Below are 13,094 nucleotides of genomic sequence, written 5' to 3'. Positions count from 1 at the left end.
AACAAAGCTGAAGCAAAAGACCTAACACAGAAAGCTTAAAGAACCAGAGTTACAGCTAAAGGCTCATATAAGGAATCTTTAGAGCTGGTTTACATCAGTGGAAGTAATTTCTCTATAGGGACAATGCTTTGTGGACTAATGAAACTAAATTGGATTTTTTTTCCTTAGAAGAAAACAGGCCATGGCATATAAATGTTACTACATTGAACCCTCAGTGCAAAGCCAAAGCCAGTGTTGTGGCCCACACAACTTACTAACAACAAGTTTATGGAGCCATCTTACAGGATAACGTCTGGTATGCTGTCTGCGACTCAGAGCCAAGTAGGAATTCAACGATGGAGCACTACAATGTCCCTATTCACTGAAATAAATCCCTAAAATAGAGAAAATGAATGTGCCTTTCGATCCAATCAGAGCCCAATCTCAGGTCGGTATTAGATCCCAAGAGAGCTGTTGACACCAGACATCCCGACAACGCAGCTGGGAACTGGGTTTATTTCAGCAAAACAGATACAATAAAAAAAGATAACTCGCTATTAATGGCCATGCTTCCACGCAATTGTGAGGCGAATCTGAGCAAACATTTTCAAATGTTTCAAATGGGCTACGTAATTGTAGACAGTGATATAACATGCTATATTAAACATGTCAGTAATATGCAGAGAAGAAGAGAAGAACCTTAAAATAAAAGGGGCCCAAAATAATTGGCAACAACAGTTGCCTTCACTATGTATGACAGAAATGCAGGCTTACACGAAAAAAAGAGATGCCTTTTTTTCCCCACCAAATCTTGCCTTTTCCATCAACCCTTTCTAATGTGTTCACACCATAATCGAAACAAGACATTTCTCCACATCTGCTTTGAGTGTAAACACCTTCTAATGATTTTCAGTTATATCCTTCTTAGCTCAGAATAACATCCAGTGCATGAGATGGTGTTGGATTAACTCTCTGTGACAGTTTCTCAAACTGAATGCAACTTAATTTATCAGCAAACCATTCTGTTAGCTAGCTAGACACATAAATATTAAATTGCTCTGCAACACTCCAAGCAAAATGTGTCCACAAGATTGTTCGGCTCGGCTGCTTTCCCCAATGTAGTTTTCTTGCTTTTCTCCTTTAACGACCTACTTTGACTTTTTTCATTGCTTCAAAATGTAATGGTGTGACTTACAACGGACTGTAATGGTGAGAAACATGGCCAGAATAAATCACAAAGTTCAATACTGCAAAACACCACAGGGTTTAAAGGATGGCTCAAGGGAATTTCTGCACAAGTAATGCCAGCCCCTCTCTAGTCAACAGCTCACAGCTGGAACACAACCAGTCTGGCTAAAGTCACAACAAACACATAAATAATGCAGATTCCCTAAATTCATCTTTCAGATGGTGTTCGACTGCTCATCTCACTGTCGGATGAAATGCAAAAGAAACTTAGTAACTAACCAAGATAATACAAAGTAAACTTTTAATTGTTTAAAAGCTGAGATAAAATTAATGAATATCAATGGAGGAAAAAAAAATACCGTCCACATTTAATCAAGACAGAGAAGGACATCTTTGCCAACTTTATTGCTCCGCTCTGTAAGCTTATTAATGGTGACTGACTTTCACTCCTTCTGCTTATTTTTCTCCCCCCCCCAACACCAGTAGAGTTAATCTGTATGTTTTGTTTAAGCTCTCACACTGGAGTTGAAGGGTGAGTTGAGGCCAGAGAATCGACAACATGGAACTCATGGAGTGAACGCAAAAACGGCATCGTCCATGATAAAAATTCAATTAGTTTTCTCACATATAAGAAATGGTCTGGCGAACAAACCAAATTTATATTTAACAAGACAGAAGAGATGTGGCAAGGTGGGATGTGAGAAGCAGTGATACGAGGTCACAGACTGAAAGTGATGGGAGACTAAGGAAATATCACTACCCAAGAATGGCACCATCGCATTGTTACGGATGCTGTTTTACATCGCCGCCCCCCTAGTGCAGAGATCACACCTGTCAATCTTCTCCCACAGCACACCACGCCTGTGCCTTGGAGTCATTTCCATGCTCACTGCAGCATGTTACAGAGTCAGTACTAATGGTTTCTATTGGCACATTCCATTCGCTTCATTCCACCACAGGTGGTGGAGATGAAATAGAGAGTTTACTACCTCTGATATCTGACACTGAGCTGCTGATCTGATAATGGTGGTCTTGCTGTGCAGTACCTGCCCTTCCCCGCATGGAAACAGAGAGACCGACAGTAAATCACAACACAAGCTTACAACCCGCAGCATCTCCTCTTAATCTGTGAAATACCGTCATTGGAAACTGAAGCACCAAGGCGAAAGTGAAAAGGAAAAGGAAGAAAACATTCCACAGAGGTTCCCGTTTCCTCTTCCTCCCACCACACACTTGGGCCCAAATCATTTCAGGCGTCACTACACACGAGTATCTTATCAAATAATATTGAAATGGTTGCCCTGAGGTGTCCATTGTGCATATGAATAAAGTCATATTTGCTGAATGATAAGTAGGTTATGGTAGTAATACACTGCGGCGGGAATATTCCTTATTCTATGATGAAATCCCGTTTTAATAATTCACCATTATTTCATGTTGCGAAACCTGAGGTTCAGGTGCTTTCTCAAGCGTTTAAATAATACCCAGCCAAAATCCATGAGATATGATTATATAAATAATAGATCTTAGTTTTTGTTTAGTTTTTTCAAGCATGCAACCTTTCAGTTTTGGTTCACTCATGCCGTTCTCATGCGTTGCTTCAAACTGAATGCAGAAGTAATGCCAGTGAATCCAACATCTGTTATACTGTAGCATATTCTTCTGTGTCACGGACGTCAGTTGATGTCGGAAAACAGTCTAGCACACTATAACTCCATACAACATAGCCCTTGATCAGAATTAACACCAACCTCACATATGTCTTCTGCTGTAAACAACCACCTGTGGATCAACTCTAAGGCAGACGTACTGCCATCCCCAATACATTTTTACTCTGTGTGAACTGTTACGAAAGATTTGCAGCTTCAGTAGAAACCAATGGACTCACTGAGAACCACAGAGCCGAAGCCAGATGGTGATTTGCGAAAATACAACTAAAACAAAGAATATTGCCGACATCTACGTTTAACCAGCAACAGCTTATGTCACATAGTTAAGAACAGCACAATGAGCCTAAAATTAGAGCCCGTTCAAAACTCCCAAGATTGTTTTATACCTTAATTTCTCAAGGGCTGCAAAATTAGTGCAGCCTTATTTGCTCCAGCACCAGAATGCATTATGTGTGGGGCGTTCATGCAACAGACAAGATTAGATCATTAGTCAGTTATGGGAGTGTTGCAGCCCTTGTTAATTACTGTTGTATCTCACATACACACACACATCTGCCTGTTGTTAACATATGTAATAAAGAGGTGAAGACTGCACTCTGCTCACCCAGAGGGCTCTGAGGGAACTGAGGACTCTGTTTATTTCTATGCTGAAAGATGAGACAAAGTGACGTGGAAAGCCATGGCGTTCACTGGAAAGCTGCACCGTCTGAAATAAATAACCCGCCGTATAAAGTTGAGGCTGACCATGCAGTGGGAAGATTAGTGTCATTTTGACTGCTACTTATAAGCACCACACCCACTGGGCTTTCCACATCCCTCATCCTTTGGTATGAACAAGACACTCCATTACTTCTAAGGATAATTCACCACTGACTAATGTATCCCCTCTGGTTCACTTCAGTTAGTGGAGTATTTTATATCCTCCTTTGTTCGCTGTATTAATATTTAAACAGACGACGCCCTGAGCTGACTGTCCTCCATCTTATTGAAAAATAGAAAATAAAAAGCTATATACTGTACCTTATATCAGACGCCAAAGCATATAAGTCATACTTTGTCATACTAAGACACACAGTCATAAAGAAAATCTAACATAAAGCCCAAAGTCTCTATTGCAGTTTCACATCATCTAACATGTTTTGGTGGGAATAACTTAAAACCTGTTGTATGTGTTTTATGAATACTACAAGGTCCTCCACATTTGTGCATACACTGTAGCAGGTTTACTGTTCTACATTTGAAGCTGAAAGTGTAACATAAAGGGGAAGATCTCTGTGTATAATTACCAGGTAAAGCATTTAAGTTACCCTTGGATTGTACTATTAATGTAAAAGTCTGTCCGTTTTTTTGTTTGTTTTAAACAAATCTACTTTTTGTTTATTGTTCTAAAAAGGCATAGTTAAAATGATCAGTTTGAGCGGTGCTCAAGAGTATTATTAAAATAAACTACCTAACTTGACCTACTTGTGTAATATTTAATGCTTTTACACCATGTTTTATTAAGGCAGCAAAAAGGACAAAGGGAGAGGATCACTGCAAGTGGCTAACAAGAGTGCAGCTGTCACACCCCTGACTTTCCTGCATACACATCTGAAAAATGTCCATTAAGGTAAAAGCATATTTCTGGTCATCTAAATCATCCCAAGCAGCAATGCAATCATTTTTTAATTAATTAAGCCCCAAATGCCATCAAAAATGATGCAAACACATAGCCAGTGTTACTCGCTGACATTCTAGTCAGGCTGATCGGTTTCCTCATTTTTAAAATGACACCTCAGAAATATCCCGTCTACACTTCACACAGTCATTTAGAGTTACATTTCTTTATCTGCAGGCTTCTGCTGCAACATGAGGCATGCAGAATATTTGGTCCACAGTGACTACACTCTGCAGTCATTTTGGGCTGTTAAGAGGTTTCTCTCTAAAAAAAAAAAAAAAAAAAAAAAAAAAAAAAAAAAAAAAAATGAGTCAGAACCAAATCAGCCTTGTTACATTTCTGTGCAAAAGCTTGTGTGAGTCAGTGAAAAGCCAGACTGTGCCAGAGAATGAAGTTTTGAAGGGGTATGCATCACGTCCCGCAGCGTGATGGGCTGCTGCACACACTCAGGGGAAGTTATTACATGAATATGCATGTTAAAATGCTTATTGATATGCATATGAGGCCAGATACAAAAGTCTCCTGATAAGAAATGCAGCTGTGGGATTGATGCACTCAATAACGTTCATAGAAAAAGAAAAAAACGATTATAAATTGAAATATTTCAAAATTTTCACACAGAGTTAAACCAAACTACAGTTAATTACAATCATGAATGTGATGCCATCCCCGCTGAATCCAAAATGAGCGCTGATGCTTCCGGACAGTTTTTGGAAAAAACTTCAAGAGGTTTCCTCCCGAGATTAGAAGCGCAGATCAGGGCAGAGTTGAGGGGAACGTCTGCGTCTTGCCAATGGATTACTCATTACACGGCAGGGAATCGACATGATACCGTGAAAGTACTGGCAGCGATGTAAGGGTCCTAAGCGAGCTCTTACTCCGCGGTCATAAAGATCCGCTACTCAGGGAGAATATTGGCATACGCGTGCGTATCGCAGCGCTCGCGTGGTTCTCACCGCGCGTAAATTGTAGCGACGGTCGTCTAAAACCAACAAGAAGAGAACGTCTTACCATGTTTTAGGTTTAGATGTGCTCAAGACAAAAGCTCTTTCATCAATCCAAAGGAGACACTAATACCGGCTGAGCTACTGCCTCCGCACAAGGGCACATCAGTTGCCCCCCTGTCTTGAGACCGACACAGCAAGAGAAGGCACTGCGCCGGAGGACTGTAGGTCGTCCAGAGCGAGATAAAACACGGAGTAACTCTCCCTCTCTTTCTCTCTCTCTCTCTCTCTCCCTCCTCTCTCTCTGGTCGTGACGTGTAAAGCAGGTAATCTTATTACACCGGTCATGAAAGGTGAGACCGGCTAAAGCTCCGCTGCCCCTCCTCCCACCATGCACCTAACACTTAACTCCGGTCCACACTCCCCGAGAAAGATGGATTACATTCAACAGGATGTCTTGTGCCCATGCTAGACATGGAGAACGGATAAAAGTCTTCTAACCTTCACATGAAGGTCAAATGAATCCATAAATTATTACTCCGTGTTAATGCCATACTCTCAATCTGTTAAACTATAGTTACTGAAGGCCATTAAAAGGCTGCCAATTATTTCAGTATTAAAACCCATTTCTCTGTTGTGTGTGAACTAATGGGAGCTTGGAAATAATACCCCTGGACGCAGTTTGCTATGATTCAGACGTCACTTTCCAACAATTATGAAGCTTTCTTCCCTATAGCTATAGCCCGATAGCCTTATTCCCTATAACAAACAACAATAAAACTCTATCAATATACTCTAATTAGCTGCTTTGCTGAATAATATTCAGTAACACAGTTTTCTCACAAAGACCATGTCACCCCACAGTTCAATATCAGACAATTCTTCTAAAGAAAATTACATATAACATTACCTTTCTCAAACAGTAAATGCAATTCAGTGAAATATGAACAGCTTGCCAGCATCTATTAAGACTTTTAACTAAAGCAGAGGGAGTGACAATAAACTCAAATTACATAGAAAAAAGGAGTATCACAACCATCTAATCTGTGAAAATTAAAGTGACACTCTCGGGTCCACGCATCATCGCTGCCACAGCAGATGTTCTGGACAGCTGAACAGACTGAATTGTGACCCTACATAAATGGGGTCCTATAAATCCGAATGTTCCAACATGGCATAGTTGCATCCCATTGGTATTTCTGTACCAACTTCAAACTGGTGAAACTGGAAGATATCCATTATTCAGAGAGATTCATTCTGCAACACTGCATAACAACCCAGTTTAAACCCATAGCAATAGCACCGATCCAGTGATATTTAAGAAATGTATGATTTAACCAACTCCCTAAATTACTCACATTTGAAGCTTTATTAAATGAACATGGGTAGATTTTCTTTACTATTTATAATTCAGGACCTTAGGTTCATCAGTGGGTTTATCAAGTCAGTTTGACTGGCAGGGGCTGCATCTTCCTGTTCAAAAGAACCCCAGCTATACTTGTTTATTTTATCATTGTTGGTCGTTAATTTTAAAAGACGTGCAGCACATTTCTAAAACGACACACCAAGACCTGTTATCAGGAGTCACTGCAGGACAAGGTAATTGCATATTCATGGTTCATTCACGCGTTCCTCGATCTCACTGGGAAGTCGTTTTTCTAACTTCAGTGAGATCAAGTGCTTTTAAGCTGGAATGTGGAAACAATTAGGATGCTACAAACTAGATGTGATTTTTGCGTCAAGCATCTGAACAAGACACTGATAGCCGTTTCAAGTATTCACATGACAACAAAAGAGAAAAGGAACAGACCAGGGGAAAACATGTCAGAAAATCAGAATATTTTCTGTATTTGCTTAAAACTCTGGTGTTCGGAGCTTGGGAGATACAAAACTGTAACGTTTGCTAAGGGTTATGAACGTCCATCATGTTTCTGTGAATGTGTCAAAAATCAACATCACTTGAAAGCACAATTAGTAAAACATTCTATGAAATAGATATATTTATTTAAAAAAAACAAAAAAAAAAAAAACAAAACAAAAAACAGAATGTATAGTATCCTGAAAGAGCATGATGAGCTAATCCGGGTTAAGCCCTACCTCCACTTGGCCTATCTTGTTTTTGGTATGAGGAAAGCTTTGAGCAAAAGCTCTCCAATAATCAGCCCTGACCACAGAACTAATTCTCCCTCTTATACCGTCTCTGTTGCTCCACAGAAAATGAAGGGCCACAGTTCAGGCAGGACGGAAGGCACACCACAGAGCAGGGCGATTAATGGATGTTCTGCTCTTAGGGAAAAAGACTCATCTCTTCACTCCAATGAAGTCTTCTTAGGACCAAACCAACACTACAAATAGGCCTACTGAAGTTTCTATGTCAGGATGTATTGTCTATTAAAGTATATATGTTTAAATGTATGTGTTTGTGCAAGTATAAGTTATACAGTCATGTGAGAGAATGAGAAAGATGTGAGAGCGAGAAAAAAAGCAAAGCAAAAACTTTGTGCATGGCCACGATAAAAGTGTTTATATAAAAAGAAGCACAGAAACAGCCTTCCTTTTATTAACGATTTTCTGTGGCAAGATTTGGATAATTATGACATAGCTAAAACTTCCAATGCTCTCAATAAAACTAATTATACATGCACAGAATTCTTTTAACCAGGAGCAGGAGAGTTGACTTTGAGGCCTCATGTATTCTTCTGAGAACGTTCAGAGTTGTATCGATGTTTGTGGCTTTTTGCTGTACAACCAGGGAAGCCTGCAGGGCCTTTTACGAATGGTGTACACTGCCTATTTGTATTCAGCTGAGGTTTCCATTGTTAAGCAGGCGAGTCTTCTTCAGGGAAACTCCTATTAATGATGTCGCATTAACACAGGCCCTTCAGTCATTTCTTTAAAGCTTTTTGCCTAGAAGAACTGCCTGCAGTGACAGAAAGCAATGGTTTAATTGTTCACAAAGAACACCTTCTCATCTCACATTTGGGAAATATAGAAAATGTGTATTAACAATTTTTTGGGTAGAAATGGTACAGTACATTCATATCATTTTGCCAACCCATTTAAATGGTTTTGTTTAGTTTAAATGTTTGAAAAAGAGTTGTTTTAGTACGGCAACTGGATGCTTTCAGACTTGGACAGGCAGTGTTTGGGTAATTTTTCGGACATCTGAAGCATCATTTAGAACTATCAATTTATTTCACCAATGTGAAATTCAAAAAAAGAAAAAAAAAACTATAGTCAACATGAAAATGTGCAACTGAACTGAAATGGGTTTGAGTCAGCCGGTGGTGTGCACTTCTCTTGAGCTTCATTGAATCAATGGCACAATAAATCTTTCAGAGGCTCAGCGAACATGGTCATACGTGAATGAACAGAAAATGAACTCTTTTCCTTGGATGACTTCGTTCAGAAATCTCTTTGATGTTGCTTTGCTGATTTAAGTTTGTCCGTTATACTGTCAACAAATTCATCAAAGCAGCCCCAGTGATGCTTCAAGCCTTGTGAAAGAAAAATCAGGAAAAGGAGAAACAGAAGTATAAAAATGCAAGATTCATATTGAATATTGTTTTTCCACTCAGGACAAATGGAGCAATTCTTCTTCTTGAAGCATCATTTCCCTGGTCTGGGAGTATGCACTCAGCTGTACAGTCCCCAAATCCTCCTGCCCGTGAGCTCCCTTTAGGCAGTCCCACAGGAGTGTGCGACTGTGCACAGCAATGCATGTACAGCCACAAAGATCTAAAGCTGCAAAACAGATGATGGGGCTGAAATCTCAGTTCTACACTTGTGCCTGCAATTGTATCCATTATTATGTGTGTTTAGAGGCTGTATTTTCTAATACAACACATTTACTGCACTAAGCACCACAGGTCAAAAGAAGAGAGGACACCTTTCAGAAGTGCTGATGTGTGATGCGAAGTGTGAGGAAATTCTATGGTACGATAGGGATGACTAACTTTTTGAGCCCAGCACAGTGACAAATTCTGTCTCTTCCTCTCCCAGTATATTTTCTGGAGCCATATGCACTGGACTTCATGATGAAGCCTCTAAAGAGCACCAACCTGCAGTTACTTAGCTGCCAGAACCCAGACATAAATTAGAGCCATATTTTCTAAAATATTTAAGCTGCAACTTTAGAATGCTGCTTTACACAAGGCTCCCAACAGAGTCCAAAGAAATATGAGAGCCTCAACCAACATTCTCATAAAAATACAATAGCTCTGTGTGTGAGATTGTTGGCTATAAAATGTGTAGGGCATTATTGTGCTAAAAGAGCTCTTACATTGCTCATGTTTTTGGTGAAAGGTGAAGTGAAGGTATGCGTTTGCGACAAATGAACGTGAGCGTTACACACACTGTTTCACGGCACCTGATATGGTTCAGACAGACCACCTACCAGTAGAGGAACCAATTTACTTTAGGAGTTTTAAGAACAAATCTGTGCCCCTTCTGCTGAATAAATAAATGAATAAATAAATCGAACAATTTTATGCAAATCGTTGCCTCTGGGTTTGCTGAAACAAAGCCAACATCATCTGCAACAAATCTCAAACAACACATGGAGCTGAAGTATCACACCAGTCTCGGGATACAACGCCAAGTGAATGATGATCACAAGAAATCATTAGCAAAGTGTATGACTATGAATCAACAACCCTGGCTTTCAGTGGTAATATCTGTGATTCTATAATAGTAAACATCAATTCTTTTAGCTCGGGCAGTGGTAATGACGAGGAGCTGAGAGGGTTAGGTGGGAGGAGGTTCTGTAGAAAAGGCACAAATGAAACATGAACTAGTGCAGTAAAGGTAGATTAAAATCCAAAATAGTGAATTATGTACATGAAATAGTGTCAGCCGGTGTGAACACTGAGCACTTGTGAAGTGTGAACTTCACAACACTGACATTAGTCCCCATGTTTAATCATCCCGTTAGACAAATGCAGGCAGCCTCCCACACACAGTTAAGTTACTGGTGCTGTCCATGGTGCTGAAAGAAAGTCTCAACTGCACTAAAACGCCAAGCACTCCTACTGGTGACCTTTCTACTCCTCATCAGCACAGTACATTGCCCTTTAACCATATATTGTGATGAATGAAAATAATTAATCTCAAAGAAGTACGAAAGACATTAATGGAATGACCTTAAAATGACAATATAACAATATTTGCAACTGTGAAGGTGTTTGAAAGCTGATGGTTGGTAGTTTAAGAGAATTGGTTTAAGAGAAAAGGTTTAGATAGCCTTCATGGCTGAGTAGGTCAGCCTCCCAAAAGACAATAAAGATACACTGACGCACACACAGACTCAAAACACACATATTTCTGCTTAGGGCCCATTGTTACCGTGCCTTCAACTTCAGCCTATTCTGAATGCAGGCTTTACACTAGACCCCAACCCCCATATAAAAACTGGAACTGGCTCCGTGGAAATGGAAATGCCGAAGGGTGTCTGAGTCGAATAAGTGTCATGGGACATTCATAGTTTGGCACAGACAGCTTGTGTGATATTGAGAGGTCAGAGCAACTAAGACCGCGGGCGGGCAAGAGGGAGAGTGGGAGCAAGAGGGAGGGAGGGAGGTCAGAGAAAGCCAACAAGATAGCGTAAGAGAGGGGTCCAAAAAAAACACAAAAATGAACAAGAGATAAAATAAGTATTCCAATGACATGGGTAGCAGGTAGGTCTTACAAACACTTAATATCAAGTCATTCAGTCATTCTAACCAAAATACAACAGGGGGTGGAGGCAAGAGCATTGCAAATGACTCACCAGTATAGCACAGAATATCCATAGGCTTTAGTCTGCACAGGGGGTTGATTTAAAATAACTGACTCGTTTGCTGAATATTTTGTGGTATTCCCCTGCTTCTTACTGATATAGGCCACACTCTATGCAATACAAGAATAAAAACTGAAATGCCAGCAATAATCTAACAGTGATAGAGTTGAAAGTGCAAAAAAAAAAAAAAAAATCCCACCAGTTCCAGATTTGAGGGAACTGTGTAACCATTTCTAGTACAGACCTGGAGTTGATTCATATTTTATTGCTGTCAAGAATTTTCTGCATGAGGAGTCCTATTTAAAAAGGCTTTCAGGGAGGTTAACTGAAGGGGTAGACATGAGACGGCACATCACGTTAATGATCAGAACAAAAGAATAAGGTGAGCAAGAATAGCCTACTTGTTACATAAAGCCGTGCACGCAATATGTTTTGGCCATTTGGGGGCAGTGGGAACGAGCTGTCAATCTTTGATTTGATGTGGACAGATGTGCCTATTAACTGTTAGGTCCACATATATTTGGAGACTGATAAGTTTTGTTTTAGTCAAAAAGATTAGTCAAAAAACTAAAATCAAACGACACCAGCCCAGCTCTGGAACAGCATTCTTTGGACAAATGAGGCTACAACAAACCTGTACAAGAATGACGGGAAGAAGAAAAAATTCAGGAGGCTTGGAAGAGCTGATGATCCAAAGCACATCGCATCTTCTGTAAAACAGGGTGGTGGCAGTGCAATGCATGGGCATGCAGGGCTTCCAACGGCACTGGTTCACTAGTTTTTTATTGATGACAAGAAGATGGGCTGGACTCACCACACTGATGCGCTCTAAAAGAAGGGACAGAGCAGACTGACCTCTGAGGAGACTGAGGTCTTTTAGAGTCAAAGGGGCACTCCTGAAGACCTTCTATGACTCTGTAGTGGCATCAGTCATTGTGTATATTGCGCACTGCTGGGAGAGGAAGAAGCTGGGCGAGGTCATCAGGAAGTCCAGCTCTGTGCTGGGCTACTCAGTGAGGGAGGTGGGTGACAGGAAAGTCCTGACTAAACCGTCATCCATGCTGGACAATGAGCACCACCCCCTGCAGGGTGACCTGACATCTCTGAAGAGCAGCTTCAGAGACAGACTGCTTCACCCTCGCTGTGTGTAGGATATACAGAAGGTCTTTTCCTGCTGCTGTTAAGCTCCACAATGAACATGAACATTTGTAATATGTGCAATATTATTACTCCTCAAGGTTCAACACTCTCACCATTCACTACTTACTCTGTACAACTCTATTATATCTATATTATACTTGTAGATTGTTTATTCTATTATCATCCCATTATTTATCTTTTAAACAGTCTACCCTTTGTTCGTGTTATTCTTCTGCCCCTACATATGCTGTTGCAAATTGCAATTTCCCCATTGTGTGACAAATACAGGTTTTGTAATTCTAATTCTAATGTGACAGATGACAGAAGCAGTCGGACGAATTCTCAAGTGTATAGGGATACACTTTATGCTCAAATTCAGCCAAATGCAGCAAAGTATATTGGACAATGCCCAATGACCCAAAACATAAAGCAAAAGCAACCCACAAGTTTGTAAAAGGTAAGAAGTGGAATATTTTGCAAAAGTCAATCACCAGATCTCAATTTGATTGATCATGCATTTCACTTACTTAAGACAAAACTTAAGGCAGAAAGAGCCACAAACAACCAACAGCTGAAGATAGTGGTGAGGGGAACCAAAACAACGAACTAAGAGATGCTGAAACACTAAACAGAATCTGCTGAACTAGGGCATAATTGTCTTTGTGTTACAAAGAAAACTCTGTCATATAGAAACACCATCAAATAGGTAAAATTCCAACAACTGAAATGAAGCCAGCTGC

The 13,094-nt window shown here is 40.2% G+C and overlaps 1 protein-coding gene across 5 annotated transcripts in view; it reads right to left on the bottom strand.

Annotated features, from left to right (window-relative positions):
- The window catches only part of LOC125019203 (protocadherin-15-like), a 180,733-nt gene that overhangs the window by 138,073 nt on the left and 29,566 nt on the right, over nt 1–13,094 (bottom strand). The window contains exon 1 of one of the 5 annotated variants that reach the window (XM_047603765.1): nt 5,506–5,644. The exons of the other annotated variants lie outside the window; for them this stretch is intronic. The gene's annotated coding sequence lies outside the window, so the exon portion shown is untranslated. Of the gene's footprint in view, nt 1–5,505; nt 5,645–13,094 lie in introns of those variants that run through there. 5 annotated transcript variants of the gene reach the window in all.

Source organism: Mugil cephalus, chromosome 13 (assembly GCF_022458985.1).
Source record: "Mugil cephalus isolate CIBA_MC_2020 chromosome 13, CIBA_Mcephalus_1.1, whole genome shotgun sequence".
Lineage (NCBI taxonomy): Eukaryota > Metazoa > Chordata > Actinopteri > Mugiliformes > Mugilidae > Mugil > Mugil cephalus.
The sequence above is the reverse complement of the archived record's forward strand: the minus strand, read 5'-3'. Positions and strand labels throughout refer to the sequence as shown.